Source organism: Strix aluco, chromosome W, assembly GCF_031877795.1.
Source record: "Strix aluco isolate bStrAlu1 chromosome W, bStrAlu1.hap1, whole genome shotgun sequence".
In the NCBI taxonomy this organism is placed as follows: domain Eukaryota; kingdom Metazoa; phylum Chordata; class Aves; order Strigiformes; family Strigidae; genus Strix; species Strix aluco.
The window spans coordinates 35,258,692-35,279,752 of NC_133970.1; the positions used below are offsets into that span (position 1 = coordinate 35,258,692).

General features: G+C 47.1%; 1 pseudogene; it reads left to right on the plus strand.

Moving 5' to 3' along the window:
- The first annotated feature begins 20,414 nt into the window (after positions 1 to 20,414).
- The window catches only part of LOC141917605 (poly(A) RNA polymerase GLD2-like), a 99,230-nt pseudogene continuing 98,583 nt past the window's right edge, over positions 20,415 to 21,061 (plus strand).

The window sequence follows — 21,061 nt, forward strand, 5'->3', positions numbered from 1 at the left end:
CAGAGTCTGCGGATCTGGATGATGATGATAATATATGCAAGTGGTGATGTATTTCTCTTAATTACTATTCTCTCTCTCTCTCTTGTAGTAATGATTTGATGCATTACCCTGTATTTTCCTGTTTGTTGCTTTAAGTGCACTATTCTGCTTTTTTCTTACTGCATGTTTTCTGTATTACTCTGTTACATTATTTGGTTATCACCAGTAAAATATGCCTACTCCTTTCAGTCTGGTGTCCGAGTTTAATTGGTATCCTTAATCAGCAAAACAATAGATCACATATCTCCTACACAGGTCTGTGGTACTACACTGCTACAGGAATTTTTTTAAGATATTGAGCCCTGAGTAATGCTTTAATTTCTTAGGTTTATTAGTGGCTGCAATTCCCTCCTGTGTTTTTTCTGACCATAGAGAAAGAACAGTTTATGCAAGTAGACTGATTATGTCAGCTTGTCATTTCTGTCTAAGTACTCTGAGTTTATCTAGAAACATTACCCAGCGTTGCTTCCCAAATCCTCACAGATATTTTTGTAGTTTCAGATGAAGATGCTGAAAATATTGTAAAAAAAAAAAAGTGTATTTTCTACTTATGAGTTTTGAAATGTAGCAATAATGGCATTGTGAATCTGAAACCTCTCCAACAGCAATCCTTTCTTGCAAAACTGTACTTGCACACAGCCTTCTTTTCTATTGTGTCCTCTATGGATCACATCTGAGAAACCACATGCTTATAAAAAACCTTTTTCAGTCATATTTACATAATAGACAATATGGTCTGTGTTTTCAGAAAGAGTAAGTCATAGCAATCATATGGCATTTTTATTTTTGATCACTCCTGCCAAACAATACCAAGTTGATTTCTAGTAGAAGTTCTAACAAATTCCAAATATCATCCATGGTTTCTGTATCTGTTCTTCCTATTATTCCTGTCTTATAAATAATAGGTTAATATTTTTATGATTATTTCTCAGGGTTTCACAGAATCACTGAATCACAGAATCATCTAGGTTGGAAAAGACCTTGAAGATCATCTAGTCCAACCATTAACCTAACACTGACCATTCTCACCTACACCATATCCCTAAGCACTATGTCAATCCTACTCTTGAACACCTCCAGGGATGGGGACTCCACCACTGCCCTGGGCAGCCCATTCCAACACCTAACAACCCGTTCTGTAAATAAAGGCTTCCTGATATCCAGTCTAAACCTTCCCTGGCGCAACTTGAGGCCATTACCTCTTGTCCTATCGCTTGTTACTTGGTTAAAGAGACTCATCCCCAGCTCTCTGCAACCTCCTTTCAGGTAGTTGTAGAGGGCGATGAGGTCTCCCCTCAGCCTCCTCTTCTCCAGAATAAACAACCCCAGTTCCCTCAGCCGTTCCTCGTACGACCTGTGCTCCAGACCCTTCACCAGCTTCGTTGCCCTTCTCTGGACACGCTCGAGTAATTCAATGTCCTTTTTGTAGTGAGGGGCCCAAAACTGAACACAGTCATCGAGGTGCAGCCTCACCAGTGCCGAGTACAGGGGCAAGATCACTTCCCTGTCCCTGCTGGCCACGCTATTTCTGATACAGGCCAGGATGCCATTGGCCTTCTTGGGCACCTGGGCACACTGCTGGCTCATGTTCAGCCGGCTGTCAATCAACACCCCCAGGTCCCTCTCTGACTGGCAGCTCTCCAGCCACTCCTCCCCAAGCCTGTAGCTCTGCTGGGGGTTGTTGTGGCCCAAGTGCAGCACCCGGCATTTGGCCTTATTGAAACTCCTACAGTTGGCCTTAGCCCATCGCTCCAGCCTGTCCAGGTCTCTCTGCAGAGCCTCCCTACCCTCGAGCAGATCAACACTCCCACCCAACTTGGTGTCATCTGCAAACTTACTGAGGGTGCACTCGATCCCCTCGTCTAGATCATCAATAAAGATGTTAAACAGGAGTGGCCCCAAAACCGAGCCCTGGGGGACACCACTCATGACCAGCCGCCAACCAGATTTAACTCCATTCACCACAACTCTCTGGGCCCGGCCATCCAGCCAGTTTTTTACCCAGCAAAGCGTGTGCCCATCCAAGCCACAAGCAGCCAGTTTCACCAGGAGAATGCCGTGGGAAACGGTGTCAAAGGCCTTACTAAAGTCAAGGTAGACAACATCCACAGCCTTTCCCTCATCCAATAAGCAGGTCACCCTGTCGTAGAAGGAGATCAGGTTTGTCAAGCAGGACCTGCCTTTCATAAACCCATGCTGACTGGGCCTGATCATCTGGTTGTCCCGCATATGTTGTGTGATGGTACTCAGGATGAGTTGCTCCATCAGCTTCCCGGGTACCGAAGTCAAGCTGACAGGCCTGTAATTTCCCGGATGATCCTTCTGACCCCTCTTATAGATGGGCATCACATTGGCCAGTTTCCAATCTGTCGGGACCTCCCCGGTCAGCCAGGACTGCTGGTAAATGCTGGAAAGCGACTTGGCGAGCACCCCAGCCAGCTCCTTCAGCACCCTCGGGTGTATCCCATCTGGTCCCATAGACTTGTGTATGTCTATGTGATGCAGTAGGTCACTGACTATCTACTCCTGGATTGCGGGGCAGTTGTTCTCCCAGTCTCTGTCCTCTGGCTTAGGAGGCTGGATTCCCTCAGTACAACTAGTCTTGGTATTAAAGACTGTACTGGGTGTTGCTGAGCCAGAACTGGTTTTCCCCTACAGCAGCCCTCATGGTGCTGTGTTTTATGTTGGGAGCTGGCAGGGTGTCGATAGCACACTGGTGTTGTGGCTACTGCTGAGTAGTGCTTACACAGCACCAAGGCTCTGTCCAAAATTTCCCCCCCCCGCCCAGTGGGATGGGGTGGGCAAGATCTTGGGAGGGGACACAACCAGGACAGCTGACCCGAACTGACCAAAGGGATATTCCAGACCATATGACGTCTGCTCAAGTATAAAGCTGGGAGAAAGGAGGAAGGGGGTGGGGTCACCCTTGGTCCTCCGAGGCAACCACTACGCGTATTGGAGCCCTGCTTCCTGAGAAGGCCCGACATCACCTGTTCATGGGAAGTAGAGAATAAATCTGTTTTCTTTTTTTTGCTTCCGCTGCGCGTGGACCTTTGCTTTGCTTTTCTTATGTTAAAACTGCTTTTGTTTTACCCACAAGGGTTCTTTTTCTCCTATCTTATTTTCTTTCCCCTCTTTGCCCTGTTGAGAAAAAAGGGGGAAGGGGGGGAAGTGATAGAGCGACTTGGTGGATACCTGACATTTAGCCAAGGTCAAACCACCACAGTCTTTTTTGGCGCCCAACTTGGGGCAAGACAACGGCAGTTTTATATTAATTGTGCTATAGCTATAGCAGTCATTAAGCGACAAGATCTTGTGCTGGTCACGGGTTTGTTTATTGCTCTGCTTATCTTTATTTTGCTAAGCTCGGGAACATGCTGGAAGAAATTGGGAACATCATGAGTGGTTTTATTCTGCAGGCTCCTCAGGTACTTATTAATCCTTATGTTAGCTCTTTGATACTGTTCATTAATGCTATTCGCCTATTGTGGGTTCTGTGGAGCTCGATATGTTTTTGGTGTAAGAGAAGGCAAATTTTGGGTGAGTCAATACCAAAATGTGCCCTGAGGCGGCCTGTCCCTGGGTGGCAGGGGGAGTGGAAGGATTTGGGCAGATTCCTAGGACGGTTATCACCTCCTGTAGCCTGGGATCTTACCCCTGAACAGGCAAGCAACCCCGCAAAACTGACACAACACCTGATAGAAGGGTGCCTTGTCTATCCCAGTGAAAATCAGCAACTCCTAGCGCTGTACTGGGGCCTGGCCTGTGCTTATCGAGCTGCAGTTCAGTGCTCTCAAAGGACTGTGGTGGAAATGGGAACTCAAACAATAACAACAACAGCAGAGATTGCCCCAGTAGTAAAAAAGAAACAGTGGACAAGGAGAACAACAGGCCCATACCCTCGATTAATAAGGGACGAGAAAGAAGAGGAAGAAGCGGGTCCTTCAGCAAAGGGGTCAGAAGAGGGAATAACAGAACTCAAACAGGAGGCAGAAACTACCCGGTCCCTGACATCATCAGAACTGCGAGATCTGCGGAAAGACTATAGCCGCCAGCCGGGTGAGCGGATTGCTGCCTGGCTGCTTCGATGCTGGGATAATGGGGCTGATGCTCAGCAGCTGGAAGGTAAGGAAGCCCAACAGCTGGGTTCCCTTGCTAGAGATCGAGGAATTGAAAGGGGAATTGGAAAAGAGAGAGCAATTTGCAGTCTGTGGAGATGACTCCTTTCAAGTGTTAGAGCAAGGTATCCTTTCAAGGAAGATCTTATGGACAACTCCCCAGGGAAGTGGACTACTGCAAATGAAGGTGTCCAGTACCTGAGAGAATTAGCAGTGCTGGAAGTCATCTATGGTGATCCAGATAATGATGAAGCCCCTAAAAATCCAGAGGATGTCCTGTGCACACGGGCCATGTGGAGGAAGGTGATTAAAGGTGCGCCATCCTCGTATTCTGCCGGCTTGGCTGCGATGTACTATCCAGAAATGGATATGGGAGAAGGACTAAGATGTACGCCAACTGTGGAGGCAGTCTCTTCCTGGCTTCAGAACTTTGAAGAGAGTCTTGGTACCTCCTCATCTCTATGGGCAAGCGCCCTGGATGTCAGGAGCACCCCAAGAAATCAGTTCTCTTCCACCCCAGTCAGAGGGAAAGGGAAACCTAGGCGCATGACACGTGGCGAACTTTGGTTCTTCCTGCGTGACCAGGGGGAGGACATGAGGAAGTGGGATGGTCAACCCACCTTCAAGTTGGAAGCTCGTGTACATGAATTGCGAGGAAAGACCCCTGCCAAGAAGAAGACATCTAAGAAGGTTGTTAATGTAGCTGGTGTGAAACCGCAAGAAAGTAATCAGTGATCTCCCAGATACAGGAAGACTGAGATCACCTCCCTTGGCCCTGATGAAGGAGTTTCCGGCCTGGCACGGCAAGGGTCAGACAGTGAATACTCTGACCAAGAACAGGAATAGAGGGCCCCTGCCTCCAATCAGGAGGAAGAAAGGGATGATCGGGTGTATTGGACAGTGTGGATTCGATGGCCTGGCACATCAAATCCACAGAAGTACCAGGCTTTAATCGACACCGGGGCACAGTGTACATTAATGCCATCAAGTTATAGAGGGGCAGAACCTATCTGGATCTCAGGAGTGACAGGCGGATGTCAAGAACTGTCAGTACAGGAGGCCGAGGTTAGCTTGACCGGGGACAAGTGGGAAAAACATCCCATTGTAACTGGCCCAGAAGCCCCTTGTATCTTGGGCATTGACTACCTCAAGAGGGGGTATTTCAAAGACCCAAAAGGATACCGATGGGCTTTTGGTGTGGCCAGTGTGAACACAGAGAAGATCAAGCAGTTTTCTAATCTGCCTGGCCTCTCAGAAGATCCTTTTGCTGTGGGACTGTTGCGAGTTGAAGAACAACAGGTGCCAATTTCTATGAGGACCGTGCACCGACGGCAGTATCGCACAAACCGAGACTCTCTGGTTCCCATCCAAGAACTGATCCGTCAACTGGAGACCCAAGGTGTCATCAGTAAGACACATTCGCCTTTTAATAGCCCAATATGGCCGGTGCGAAAGTCTGACGGAGGGTGGAGGTTGACAGTAGACTATCGTGGCCTGAACGAAGTGACGCCACCACTGAGTGCTGCTGTACCACATATGTTAGAGCTCCAATATGAACTGGAGTCAAAGGCAGCCAAGTGGTACGCCACAATCGACATCGCCAATGCATTCTTTTCAATTCCTTTGGCAGAAGAGTGCAGGCCACAGTTTGCTTTCACGTGGAGGGGTGTCCAATATACCTGGACTCGACTGCCCCAGGGGTGGAAGCACAGCCCCACTATTTGTCATGGACTAATTCAAACTGCACTGGAAAAGGGTGATGCCCCTGAACATCTACAGTACATTGATGACATCATTGTGTGGGGCAACAAGGCAGAAGAAGTGTTCAAGAAAGGACAAAAAGTAATCGAGATTCTTCTGAGAGCTGGGTTTGCCATAAAGAAAAGCAAGGTCAAGGGACCAGCACAGGAGATTCAGTTCTTGGGAATAAAATAGCAAGATGGACGCTGCCACGTGCCTATGGAGGTTGTCAACAAGATAGCAGCTATGTCTCCACCGACCAACAAGAAGGAAACACAAGCTTTCTTAGGACTTGTGGGATTTTGGAGGATGCACATTCCAGGTTACAGTCAGCTGGTGAGCCCTCTCTATCAAGTAACCCGAAAGAAGAACCATTTTGAGTGGGGTCTTGAGCAACAACAAGCACATCAAACAGGAGATAGCTCGGGCGGTAGCTCTTGGGCCTGTTCGGACAGGACCAGATGTGCAAAATGTACTTTACACAGCAACTGGGGAGCATGGCCTCACATGGAGCCTCTGGCAGAAGATACCAGGTGAAACTCGGGGTCGACCATTAGGATTTTGGAGCCGGGGATATCGAGGATCAGAAGCCCACTACACTCCAACTGAAAAGGAGATATTGGCAGCATATGAGGGGATTCGAGCCGCTTCCGAAGTTGTTGGTACAGAAGCACAGCTCCCCTTGGCACCGCGATTGCCTGTACTACATTGGATGTTCAAAGGAAACATCCCTTCTACACACCATGCAACCAGTGCTACCTGGAGTAAATGGGTAGCGTTAATCACGCAACGAGCTCGACTGGGAAAACCCAACCGTCCAGGAATCCTGGAAGACATCATGGACTGGCCAGAAGGTAGAGATTTTGGAGCACTGCCTGAGGAGGTGGCTCGTGCCCAAGAAGCACCACCATATAACGAGTTACCAGAAGATGAAAGGCGGTATGCTCTGTTTACTGATGGATCCTGTCGTGTGGTAGGAAACCATCGGAAGTGGAAAGCTGCTGTGTGGAGTCCCACAAGACAAGTCATTGAGGCCACTGAAGGAGAGGGCGAGTCAAGTCAGTTTGCAGAAGTAAAAGCGATCCAACTAGCCCTAAAGATTGCTGAACGAGAAAAGTGGCCAGTACTGTATCTCTACACTGACTCCTGGATGGTGGCTAACGCCCTGTGGGGGTGGCTACAGGAGTGGAAGAAGACCAATTGGCAGCGCAGAGGTAAACCCATCTGGGCTGCTGCATTGTGGCAGGACATCGCTGCCCGAGTGGAAATCGTGGCTCTAAAGGTACGTCATGTAGATGCCCACGTGCCCAAAAGCCGTGCTACCGAAGAACATCAAAGCAATGAGCAAGTAGACAAGGCTGCCAAAACTGAAGTAGCTCGGCTGGACCTGGGCTGGGAGCGCAAGGGTGAGCTATTTGTAGCTCGATGGGCCCATGAAACATCCGGGCATCTCGGGAGAGATGCAACGTACAGATGGGCTCGTGATCGAGGGGTGGACCTGACCATGGAGGCCATCTCACAGGTCACTCATGAATGCGAAACATGTGCTGCAATCAAGCAAGCCACTGAAGTGCTAAGGCTTGGACAACAGGCCCAAGCCAGAGTTGACCTATAGATGAATCCTGTATATTTTATAACTGATAACCATTGTGCGAGTAGGTATTGTACTAAGTTATAACAACCCACTTATGCTGGTGTAAAAAGTGCTAAAGCATTGAAATACTGCAGCCTGAACAACAGGCCCCAAGCTGAAGCTGCTAACTTAGCATGTAGTCATTAATAAAATATGTAAACTCGCTAGTGAAAGACAAAATATAATCAGTAGTGAGGAGAGAATGTATCCAACTTTCCTTTCGCAGCCTTGTTCAAGGCTGAGAACCCACGTGTTTGGCCTTGTTAGAAACTCCCTTGGTTCCCCCCCCGAGCCCTGGCCAGGCTTTGGGTGGAATCCAACAGGAGAATGAAACCAGAAACTTTCCGCTCAAAACAAAGGTGCCAGCTATTCTGGCTTGTCGATCTCTGGTATATAAGGCTGGGCCCGCTCACAGCGACTTTGGAAGCCTCACCTATGGGTGGACGCACCGCGTAGGATTTCCCACTTGCCGGGACAGGCTCTCCAAATCCTCGCTGTAACCGGGGCTGCCCAGCGACTGCGGGTCTGGATGATGGCAATGTATACAAGTGGTGATGTATTTTTCTTAATCACTCTTCTCTCTCTCTCTTGTAGTAATGATTTGATGCATTACCCTGTATTTTCCTGTTTGTTGCTTTAAGTGCACTATTCTGCTTTTTTCTTACTGCATGTTTTCTGTATTACTCTGTTACATTATTTGGTTATCACCAGTAAAATATGCCTACTCCTTTCAGTCTGGTGTCCGAGTTTAATTGGTATCCTTAATCAGCAAAACAGCCACACGAGTAAAGTCTCCCTGGAACAGAGGGCGATGGCTGAGTTTTCGAGATGGTGAGGCCTGGCAAATTGACTATATTGGACCATTGCCACGAACACGCCAAGGCAAGCGCTACATACTCACCATGGTGGAAGCAACTACTGGTTGGCTTGAGACGTACCCTGTAAATCATGCCACTGCCCGAAATACCATCTTAGGTCTTGAAAGGCAAATTTTATGGCGACATGGTACTCCTGAAAGAATCGAATCAGACAATGGGACCCATTTTTGAAATAATCTCATAAACTCCCGGGCAAAGAAACACGGCATTGAGTGGGTGTATCACATCCCTTATTACCCACAAGCGTCTGGAAAGATTGAAAGATACAATGGACTGTTGAAGACTATGTTGAGAGCATTGGACAATGGGGGATGGAGGCACTGGGATATAAATTTAGCAGAAGCCACTTGGCTAATTAACACCAGAGGATCTGTTAACCGTCCTGGTCCTGCCCAAACCAAACCCCTTCATACTGTGGGAGGAGATAAGGTCCCTGTAGTACACACAGGGAAATGGCTGGGGAAGGCAGTGTGGATTGCTCCTCCCTTGGGAAAAGGCAAGCCCACTCGTGGGATTGTTTTTGCTCAGGGACCTGGATGTACTTGGTGGGTAATGCGGGAGAATGGGGCTACTCAGTGTGTGCCTCAAGGAGATTTAACCTTGGGGGGAAATAATCTGTGGGCTGAGTTGTATGTTGCAGGAAGTGATGGAGGAAGTAGGAACGACGAAGAGTGAACCAAATACGTGCGATGATGACCCAAACCTAGCCGGTGCTGGAGTCCAACAGTCAAACATACTGCTCCTGTCCTGAACATCCATCTTGACAGATGGGAGCCAAGTCACTGAACATCTGGAGGAGTGAAGAAAGCTTACGGAATGGATAAATGAGTGTTATGTGGGACCTGGGCATGACGTAAATGGTATGGAATAAGGGGTGGAGACTGTACTGGGTCTGGCTGAGCCAGAATTGGTTTTCCCCTGTAGCAGCCCTCATGGTGCTGTGTTTTATGCTGGGAGCTGGCAGGGTGTCGATAGCACCCTGGTGTTGTGGCTACTGCTGAGTAGTGCTTACACAGCACCAAGGCTCTTTCTGACATTTCCCCCCCACAGTGGGACGGGGTGGGCAAGATCTTGGGAGGGGACACAACCAGGACAGCTGACCCGAACTGACCAAAGGGATATTCCAGACCATATGACGTCTGCTCAGTATAAAGCTGGGAGAAAGGAGGAAGGGGGTGGGGTCACCCTTGGTCCTCCGAGGCAACCACTATGCGTATTGGAGCCCTGCTTCCTGAGAAGGCCCGACATCGCCTGTTCATGGGAAGTAGAGAATAAATCTGTTTTCTTTTTTTTGCTTCTGCTGCGCGTGGACCTTTGCTTTGCTTTTCTTACATTAAAACTGCTTTTGTTTTACCCACAAGGGTTCTTTTTCTCCTATCTTATTTTCTTTCCCCTTTTTGCCCTGTTGAGAAAAAAGGAGGAAGGGGGGGGAAGTGATAGAGCGACTTGGTGGATACCTGGCATTTAGCCAAGGTCAAACCACCACAGAGACTGAGGCAAAGAAGGCATTAAGCATCTCAGCCTTTTCCTCTTCTCTTGTTACCATGTTTCCTCCTGCATCTAGCAGGGGATGGAGGCTCTCCGTGGTCTTTCTTTTGCTGCCGACATACTTATAGAAACATTTCTTGTTGTCCTTGACTGCTGAAGCCAGATTAAATTCCAGCTGGGCTTTAGACCTCCTGATTTCCACCCTGCATAGCCTCACAGCATCTTTGTAATCATTGTGAGTGGCTAGCCCCTTCTTCGAAAAGCCGTAAGCTGTCCTTTTCTCCCTGAGTTGCAGCCAAAGCTCCCTGTTCAGCCAGGGTGGTCTTCTCTGCCGCCGGCTTCTCTTACAGCACCTGGGGACCGCCTGCTCCTGAGCCATTAAGACTTCCTTCTTAAAGAGTGCCCAGCCTTCCTGGATCCCTGTAGCCTTCAGGAGCATCTTGTGGCATCACTGGAGAACAACGGACATGTTGTGAGTGATCCAGACCAAGGGGCCTCACTGTAACAACAAGCTGCAGCTGTGTTCAAGGACATAAACAAGGCCGAGACGCCCTGAGAAACTACATTCCTGGGCAAGAGATAAAGATGTTGGAATGTCGAAAACAGGGGGTCTACCTGGGGGGAGAGCAGCGCGTGGACACCACACCGGGACCAATCATAGGGGGCAGAAGGGCGCGTGAACAAGTAGCTTTAGCCTATTAGCAATAAGATAGCGGCGCGTGAAGCTTGAGATAGAGTATAAATTGCTGTGTAGCCTTTAATAAAGTGGCATCAACTCGATCACATTGGTCGTCTAAGTTGTGTCCGGGACTTCTGCGTCAGCAAGTGGCACCCGACCAGGGACCCGAGGGAGCCTCATCGAAGATACGCGGGACTCAAGCCCTGGGGAATCGGGACCCTCCCGTCGGTGCTCGCCCGAGCAAGAGAAGACGGCCCAGAGGGGGCAGAAGCAGCCGTAGCAGGCGCTGCCCCGGCGCCTGGGAAGACGCGCGCGCGATCGTCGGGAATCTCGCCCTGATCAGGTGAGCGGCTGGGGAGGAGATGGGGTCCGCGCTGGGTAAAGAAGAAGCGGCAGTGGTTAAGCTCCTCCAACATATACTCTCTGAGAGAGGATTATCTTATCAGGGGAACCTGAGGAGGGTGCTGTTGTGGGCTCGGCAGCACGGACTAATCCCCTCAGTGAGCGCAGCCTTTGAAGCAGCTACTTGGGCGCAGCACTGTGGGACGACATTAGCTCAGGCTCTAAAGACAGTGGGAAACTCTCCACCGTGTGGAGATTGGTCCTAGACACTCTGACAGAACTGAAAGCGGAACGGCAGACCCCCGCCTCCGCTTTCGCTGCCTGGTCAGCAGAGGCCGAACGCGCTGGCGCTCAGGATTCCGCCACTGCTGGGACGTTCGCGGGATCCCTGTTCCCCAAGGCGGCTCCTAAAAGGAGGGACGGGGACGCTGCACGCGCAGCACCCGTGCGGCAGGGAAGGCAAGAGCAAAAGTCAACAGATTCACCACCGCTTGAGTCCCCCCCTCAAGCTCAAAGGACCAATCCCCGGAGCGCCCCGCCCCGCCCCCGCCGCCCCCCGCCGCCGCCTCGCCAGAGGAAGGCGCCGACCCAGCCCTGCCCCCGTCCTCGCCCCCGTCACCCCGACCGGTGCAGGAACAATCTCGTTATGGTTTACAAGATCAGCACTTGCGAGACCTAACGAGAAAATTAGAGCAACTTGAGGTCCGAATGCAGCAAGCGGCTCAGCCCACCCCTACGGCACCGCCTCCACTCTCTGTGTTAACCCCTTCTTTCGCAACACGGGGAGGGGGGGGGGTGGTCAGAGGGAAACGGTGGCGATCGGGCCGCTGCCATCGTCGGCTCAAATGGGAGGGGGGCACTGGGAGGCGCGGGTGGTAATGCTAATCCGGCACATCGATGGCGGGGAGTTACTCGGGATGCGATAATTGAGGGGCAGTTTAACGAGCTGGGACCAATGGCGTTCCCGGTAACAGTAACCCCACAGGGCAATGAGTGGGAGGCCTGAGACTGGAAAGTGATGGGGATGTGCTGGGTTACGGAATTAGTATATGGTGAAAATGAGTTAAAATCACCATGTACTGGTTCAGTAATTCAACTTCCCAGCAGCCACACCCTGTCAGCAAGGAGATCCTCTATATGGGGTGCAAGCACAAATGCTGATGGGTGCAGGCCCTTTTGCTAGCCCCGACTGCCAAGTTAGATTTCAACCAGAAGTGTTACGGTTAACCCAAGAATTGGCCTTAAAAACGATTTTAGCCGTACATGATGAAAAAGCAGCACCAGCATTTACAGGAGTAAGACAGGGGCCCACGGAGCCCTATCCAAAATTTATTGCTAGACTACATGCCGCTATTGATGGTAATCCTGAGGCTTGGGGGGCTTGGGACTTTCTTAGTTTTATCATTAGCATTACTTATGATGGTGCTGATGGGAGGGCTGAGAAAGTCTTCAGTCTTTTACACGCCTGCGGCCGAGCCCGGCACCGCACTCTCGGCCCCACCCCTCCACCCCGCCAAAAGCGGCAGTTTTTACAGAAGCTGCTGACACTGGGATGCAGCGCCCCTTGTCTGCCAACACCACATAATCAATAAGCAATGGCTTTATATATTCTTAACAGTGTTTTGATGTTTGCACCATTTATCATTTTATGTTGTGTGAGTAATAAGGGTAAGAGGCCTCTTTGTCTGATTGTTCTGCGTGTGCGAGACGCAGCCCAGCGGCAGCTGCGGAGTGCGGAGTTCTCTGACAGAGCGTCCTAGTGCCCGCTGGGTCATCGGTGCTGCCTGTTTGTTCGGGCTCAGTGTTTGAAGTGTCACAGGTGAAATATCTCCTCTAGCAGGAGGCAGTAATTCTGTGTTAATTGTTGTCTTGAATTTAGGTGCACACTCTGTGGGGAGAGTGCACCCTTGTACCATCTAGCTGAGAAGGGTATTGTCATAAAAATCATCTACAACCTTACAGGGGTTGTTCGTTTTACCAGAGGTCAAACTTACTCAGCTTGTTTATTTTACTACAGCTGGGGTGACTCAGGATTTGGATCAGCACTTACTCCTCAAACATTTTGAGCTCAGACAGGGAGACAAAGTCGACCTCTGATAAAATGTGCCCTCACTAAAGCCGAAGAATCTGTTGAACTGACAGGCATTTTACATACTGGTGCGGATGTGACTGTAATGTCTGCAACCAGATTTGCTGTTAGCTCGGGTAACTCGAGTGCTTTTCGGGGTTGGTGGTCACGCTGTAACATTTCAAAGCAAAGATCTCATTCAGGTAAGGGGCCCACAAAACCGGGTAGCAAATATTCATGCATTTATATTGGAAACCCCTGCTACATCATGGGGTCGTGACTGTATGGCTCAATGGGGAACTCAAATTGGATCAAATTTGTCTTAATGGCCACTGCAGCACAACCCACCCCTAAACCCACCCTGCAACTAACCTGGAAAACAGAATCACCTGTGTGGGTGGGTCAGTGGCCCTTGCCAATGGAACAGTTGTTCCACCTGAATGATTTAATTCATGAACAGTTAAGTGCAGGACATATCATACCTACCAGTCCTTGGAACCCCTGGTGTTTGTTATATCAAATAAAAGTGGTAAATTGTGACTTTTATATGATCTCCAACACATTGATTCCCCTAAACTGGCATTTTCTAATAATTGATCTGAAAGATTTATTTTTTCTCCATTCCCTTGCATCCGGATGATGCATCTAAATTTCCCTTTTTTGTTCCCAGTATTAATGTTAGTGAACCTACAACACGGTACCACTGGGTTGTTTTACCATAAGGCATAAAGAATACTCCCACAATGCAGGTCCCCCAGGCTGTTATCTATCATTATATGGATGACATCCTTATAGCAGCAGAAACACAGGAGATCATGGAAAAGCCTCTTGCTTTACCCAAAGACTCAGTACCTCAAATGGGGTGACAAATAGCACCTGAAAAGGTACAGCGATCATCACCGTGGCAGTACCTGGGGTGGAGAATTTGTGAACAGACCATTGTCCCCCAACACCTTAAACTTAAAACTGATGTTAAGACTTTAAATGATTGACAGAAACTGTTGGGAGCCATAAATTGGATACAGCTGTTGTTGGGCCTAACTAATGATGATCTCCATAGCTTGCTTTATATTTTGCGAGGAGATCCTTCACTGACATCACCCAGAGTACTTACAGAGAAAGCGAAACAAGATCTCTACTGTGCAGCTAATGCCATCTCAGAAACACAGCAAGCACGGCTTTCACATGCAATTTTTCCACCAAAATGCCAGGGCAATACAAAACCAGTTTTCTTTATCAAGGCCTCACGCTGAAGACATCATTGTGACTTGCCCTGAATGCCAGAAGGACTCTCTCTTCAACAGCCAGTGGTGTCAACCCTCGGGGACTCACCTCCTCAGAATTATGGCAATCTGACGTCACTCGCTTTGCTGCATTTGGATCATTAAAATAGGTGCCGTCAATATTGCATCACTTCTCATCACAGATACCAGATCAACAAGAAGTCCAGGGCAAGGCTCAAGTGTTAGCAAAAACCCTGGAAAGTGGTAACTGGGAAGGACCATATCCTTTAATAACCTGGGGAAGAGGTTATGCTTGTGTCTCCACAGGTCACGGTCCCCGGTGGTTACCGGCAAGGTGTGTGCGACCACACCTGAGGCGTGAGAGGCAGCTTTTGGTGGACACTCAGGAGCCGGCTGTGGGTGCTGTGGGTGCCCCTGTGCCGACAGTTCGTGGTCTCTTCAACTGATCATTTAAGCAGAATGTATGGGCAATGCTTGCTGCTGCAATAGGACAAAATACACTATCTCTGTCCTTAATCACACTACAGTTGCCAACTCTTTTAAGAGAAAATGCTAACAGGAATTGCAACTCCTTGATGAAACATATAGGCTTACTAGTCACTAGTGAAAGATGTAGCTTAGACAAAATGTAGTTATTAATAAGGATGAAATGCTATAAGAATGTGTGTATTCGACTTTCTTTGTTTAGCAATATTAAGAATTAGGAACTCAAGTGTTTAACCTTATTAGAAACTCCCTTGGTTTCCCCCCTTGAGTGCTGGCCAGGCTCTGGGTGGAACCCAACAGGAGGATGAGATCAGATGTTTCCGCTCAAAGAAAGTTGCCAGTTATTTTGGCCTGCTGAATTAGATATATGAGGCTGGACCTGCTTGCAGCGATGTTGGATGCCTCACCTACGGATGGACGCATCGCGTAGGATTTCCGGTTTGTGAGGAAGGGCACTCTAAATTCTCGCTGCATCCAGGGTTCCCCAGCAATTGCGGATCTGAATGTTAGTACCCCATTAAGTAAGTGTGCTATTCTGTATTTTCCTTACTGTTTATTTTTGTAGTATTTAGTCATATCCCGCAAAGTAGTGAAATTAGCCTACTCTTTTAACTAGTAACTGTAACTGCTGTTTTGTTTCTAGCCTTCTGTGGAACTATTTTAAGTATGCTGTGTTTTTTGAAGTTTGCCTAACCCTTAATTGATAAAGCCTCGAAATAAGTGTTGCAGGTGCAGCTGCAAAACAAAGAAAGGGGAGATGTGGGAGAGGCATTGGCCTGTCAGCCTTACACAGCCTCTGAGCAATAGCTAGGCTTTGATGAAGAACAGGCCTTGGAAGACAGATAACAAACTGCTGAGCTGTGCCAAGGGGGCAGGCAAAAACAGCGGACAGCTGTAACACTGAACTGTGAAAAAGCACTAAGCTGTGAGAAGTTACCATCGCGGTAGGGCGGAATGGGCCAGGGAATATGGGGAATTAGTTCAATTGACCCGTGAAACTGATAATGGACCAGCCTCTACCTCTCAAAAATTTGCTCTTTTTTGCCAACTCTGGGGTACACGTCACATCACAGCTATACCACATTCCCCCACGGGGCAAGCCATAGTGGAGAGAGCGCATCAAACTTTAAAAGCGCTTTTGCAAAAACAAAAAGGGGGAGAGGTCTTGGCTGCTGCAGAACCACTTGCAAAAGCGGTGTATGTGTTAAATTACTTACGGCTCACAGGTGATAGGGAGGAACCACCAGTAGTAATACATAGTATGGGTCTGAAATCTGATATAAGCCGGTGTGGAGATGGTGCTTTTGCTCAGTACAAAGATGTTGCTACAGGAGAGTGGAAAGGACCTGCAGAGCTAACAATGACGGGTCGAGGCTATGCCTGCGTTATTACCGATACCGGCACTAGATGGGTTCCGAGTCGATGGGTGCGACCCTGGAAGAAGGAAGTTAAGAAAGATGAAACAGAAACCGAATGAGATATTAACTTGGAGCAAGGGTTATGTTTGTGTCTTCACAGATGCCGGCTCTCGCTGGGTTCCTGCTCGGTGTGTTCGGCCTCTATTGGAACCTGCCTCAGGGTGAAGGATGGGTGGTCTCACAACCAAACGCCACCGCAAGCCCTGAAAATCCGTTCTCTACATGCTTGGTAGAAATACCTGTGGATACATGGCTGAACCCACTGCAGTTTTGGCTTAGCAAACAAACTAATGCTACTTCTTTGACTTTAAGTGGTCTTTTAACTGATGTTGATAGTGTCAGACATGCTACGTTACAAAATAGAGCTGCGATTGACTTTTGCTTCTAGCGCAAGGACATGGTTGTGCTGAATTTGGAGGAATGTGTTGTATGAATCTATCCGATCATTCAGAATCTGTTTTTAAAAGCATTCAGCAATTGAAGGATGGAGTCAAACGCTTAACAGAAGATGATGGCTTGGACTGGCTGACAAGGATGTTTAAAGGTTGGGGATTATCTGGTGGGTTGATAACATTAGTCAAAACTCGGAGTAGTCCTTTTGATTGTAGTGACTGTGCTCTCAACGTTGCCTTGCCTTATAGGCCTTCTGCAAAGTGTCCTGCAGAGGACTGTCGGTGCAATGTTTTTAGCACAGGAACACAGGGGAGTCTGGATCGCTCAAAAACAAAAAGGGGGATTTGTGGCATCGCTGGAGAACAACGGACATGTTGTGAGTGATCCAGACCAAGGGGCCTCGCTGTAACAGCAAGCTGCAGCTGTGTTCAAGGACATAAACAAGGCCGAGACGCCCTGAGAAACTACATTCCTGGCCAAGAGATAAAGATGTTGGAATGTCGAAAACAGGGGGTCTACCTGGGGGGAGAGCAGCGCGTGGACACCACACCGGGACCAATCATAGGGGGCAGAAGGGCGCATGAACAAGTAGCTTTAGCCTATTAGCAATAAGATAGCGGCGCGTGAAGCTTGAGATAGAGTATAAATTGCTGTGTAGCCTTTAATAAAGTGGCATCAACTTGATCACATTGGTCGTCTAAGTTGTGTCCGAGACTTCTGCGTCGGCAGCATCCCACCTGTCTCATTTGTCGCCAGCAGACCAGATTTAGGTCTGTGTTATTTCTGAGGGTAAGCAGTCAGCTATTTTATTACCTCAGTTCTAAGAGTGAGTATATCATTGACAGATGCTTATGCCATAGAAAGTTATGGTTTATCTAAAGACTTGACAGCATATAAATATGCACAGAAAAAATACTGTCCCCACCTGTACTCCCTTACTGGCATCTTACAAAGAGTATATTAGAATATTATTTCCTACATCTCTTCACCTCTCCAAGCATGGATGACATTTGGAAATTATATGGAAAGCATATAATTACAGATTACACGATTTTACCTCTTGTCCAATAGAAGCATATTTTTATTACTTTTTATCATTCAAAACCTCTTACTGTAGTTTTGAGTTTCCTTTGTGTAAGCAAAACACACCAGCTTCCCTCATGTCCCCACACCCCCAAATATAAGACCAATCTCATAAAAGTAGCATTCACAGATATGTTAAAGCATTACTAAGGAAGATTACTGACATTAGTTTTGACCTTTTGTGGAAACACTGACATAGAGGGAACAGGATTTATTGTTTAATAAATTTTAGCCAAAAAGTTCTGGCTAGTTCAATAGCTTTCAGCAACCCACTACCCCTGAGTTCCTTGAACCTTGTGGTATCAAGAATAACAGAGCACCAAGTTCTGCAGCCCTCTTTCATAGTCCTTTCCTATGTTGTGGAAGACCTGAGATCTTCATGGGCAGTAAGCAAGGGGATAGTGAGGTAGACTTTGCTCAGTGAGAGAAAAAACCCAATAACCTTAAGTTGTACTGGAATGCTTCTAAACAGAATTCTGTGAAAATAAGTTATCTATCTATCTATCTATCTATCTATCTATCTATCTATACTTTCTGAAAGGTATTTTGCTTGCTTAGAACTAGGGATTTTGTGTTATGGTTCATACTATCAGTGATACTCGGCTGATACATCCCTTACACTAACTTACCTCTTAGCCCTACCTAGGTAAGTGGAGAGAACTCTACTTAATCTATAACATTTAGGTAACTAAGTTACAAACAGCAACCTTTTCCTTACCTGCTGCATGCAATCCTAGTATCAGGTACATCACAGGATGAAGGACACAACCTGCAATCAGGGAAATGTAAGACCTTGCTATACTGCACACATTGCCCCACCGCTGGGGCTGCAGCTTTACTCACATGGTAGGAGGCAAATCACCAAATGAGCTGTGCTTAGCAGTTCCTCCTCATGACAGGCACCAAGGCTCTGTGGTACCAGTACATGAAATACAGGTTCTCAGAATCTGCATTGTGAGGGACACTAAAGAAATCTTGTACACAAGAAGGATGTGTGGGTAGTAGTAGTTTATATGTGTGTTGTGGTTTGAACTCGGCCGGTAGCAAATTGCCACGTGGCCAGTTGTTTACTTCCCCCCTCCCCCGGTGAAATAGGGGAGGGACAGAAAAAAAAAAAAATGTAGGTTAAATAACAAAAATTTACTTAGCAAAAGAACAACAGTTATGATAGTAGTCCAAAAGGGGTTAAATGCAGTAGTGGCTCACCAAACGGCGACTGGTACAGAGCCCGTCCCCAGCAGCAATCTCGACCCACCAGAGAAGCCTGCCCAGCTGATGCAGAAACTGAAAAGAAAACAAACAACACCTGTGAGAGAGCACGTGCCCGCCTATATGCTGAGCTTTGACGTCACATGACATGGAATGGTCTAATGATCAGTCAGGACCCAGCCCTTCAGCTGTGCTCCCTCTCAGCCCACGGAAAGTTAACTCTATCCTGGCCAAAACCAGGACAGTCTCCACCCCTTATTCCATACCATTGATGTCATGCTCAGGTTCCAAATACATCCTAAGGAATCACCACCCCTTTCCCAGGTCTCACAGATATCATTCCCTTAGTCTATGGGCCATCCTTCCAAAATGTCTGCTGAGTTCATTTAGCCCATATTTTCAGGTTCCATCTGTCATGGTAGTCTTTAAGGCTGGAGGAATGAGGTGGAGCTAGCTCTGTCGGTAGAGCAGAAGGCTTTGGATGTGGCAGGAGGATGTTGTGAGGCACCAATTGCAATAACAGGGTTATTTGACAGTTCAATTCATTGGCTATTTTCATCCAAAATCAAATCTCCTTGAGGCACACAGCAGACTTCTCCATCCTCCTGCATTACCCACCAGGTACACCCAGATCCTTGGGTGAAAGAAATCCCACGCATGGGTTTACCTTTACCCGATGCAGGAGTAACCCAGACGGTCTTCCCCAGCATATTTGTGTTCATCAAAACAAAGCAGTTTTCTGTGGAAACTTACCAAGAACTACTATGTTCGGCAAAAATAAGAGACATGTCCTTGGAAAGCAGATGTGTTCTAACAAGTTGAGTCTTGTTAGAGACGGATGCAACACACAGTTTAACTTACTGTAAGTGCATAGATTTTCATCCAGCCTTTCTGCTAATGTATAATGCATCTAATGATAGAAGATCAAACAGCAGTCAGTTGTGCCAGAATCAATTTAAAATATAGAAAAATGCAGATTTACTATCACAGACTCCATTCTGTAAGCACACACATAAAATAACACTATGTATATGATATTCTTAAAGCATGAGTAGATTACTTTCCAATTGCTGTCACCATTTGTCTGCTGCTTTGCTTATGTTATGAAAAAAAACCCTAATTTTGCTTATAATTTGTGATCAGCTGCATATTCATGTTCTTATGATGAAGTCAAGTGTTCCATTCCTTATATTGTGAACATCATTGTGGAACATTTGAAATAAGAAACATATTCCAATAAAGTGTTAGTTTTTCTTGAGATGAAAACTCTTTTGTTTCATGTAACTTTCATAAAATTAAACATAAAATGGAGGGGAACAAATAAAAATTCACTTTTAAAAATAAGTAAATTAAATAGTAATTGTGAAACTTAGAAACTATAGTACTTTTATTTAGCGTCTTGTCCTGAAAGGAGATAAAACTAGCCCACAATCACAATTCTTTTAAGAAATCTGTGGAAATATATTCTACATTATTTCATTTTTTAAACTACAAGTTTAAAAGCTTACTAGTATTTCTTGTTGCCTAATTTTGCTTTTTTTTATTTTTTTTAAATGTAGGTAAAAGGCTATATGTTCACTTGAGGTAGAAAGGAGCATGTTCCCAAATTTGTCCAACTTGGGTTGTTCACCCTTCCTTCTAAAACATCATCAACAAAATAATTTCTTCAATAAGCTTCCTGTAAATATACCACCTACTCTTCTCTCTCACCAGTAAATTATTGATGCTCAGTTTAACTTTCAGAATGCAGTGTAAGTACAGTAAGATTCGATAGTGGGGACTTGTCACGATCCACTCGGTGGACTCATGATGGTTCATTTGCTACGATCTCGAAAGTGCAAAATTAAGGTGACCAACACCAAAGGGGATTGTATCAATCAAACAGTGCAACTTTATTGTGTTGCCCGTGAAGCGGCACGCGATAGTTAGAGATGGGTGAAAGAAAGGAGAAAATTAAAGTTAAGTTTAGAGAGAGGAGGAAGAGAGGTTATAGCTACCACTGCTGATCTCAAGACGTCCTAACGGTCCCGGGTCCAGCTGATGCTGCATCATCGATCGTCGTGATCCCTGGTGGGTGTGGTGGTTTAGTCCCTGCCGGGGTCTGAGACCACGCAGCCGCTGCCCCTCCCCCACAAAGGAAGTGAAATACAAAGCCCCGGGGTTGAGATAAGGAAAGGTTTAATACAACAGTGCAATAGCAACAAAACAAACAACAACAATAACAATAACAGTGATAAAAATGA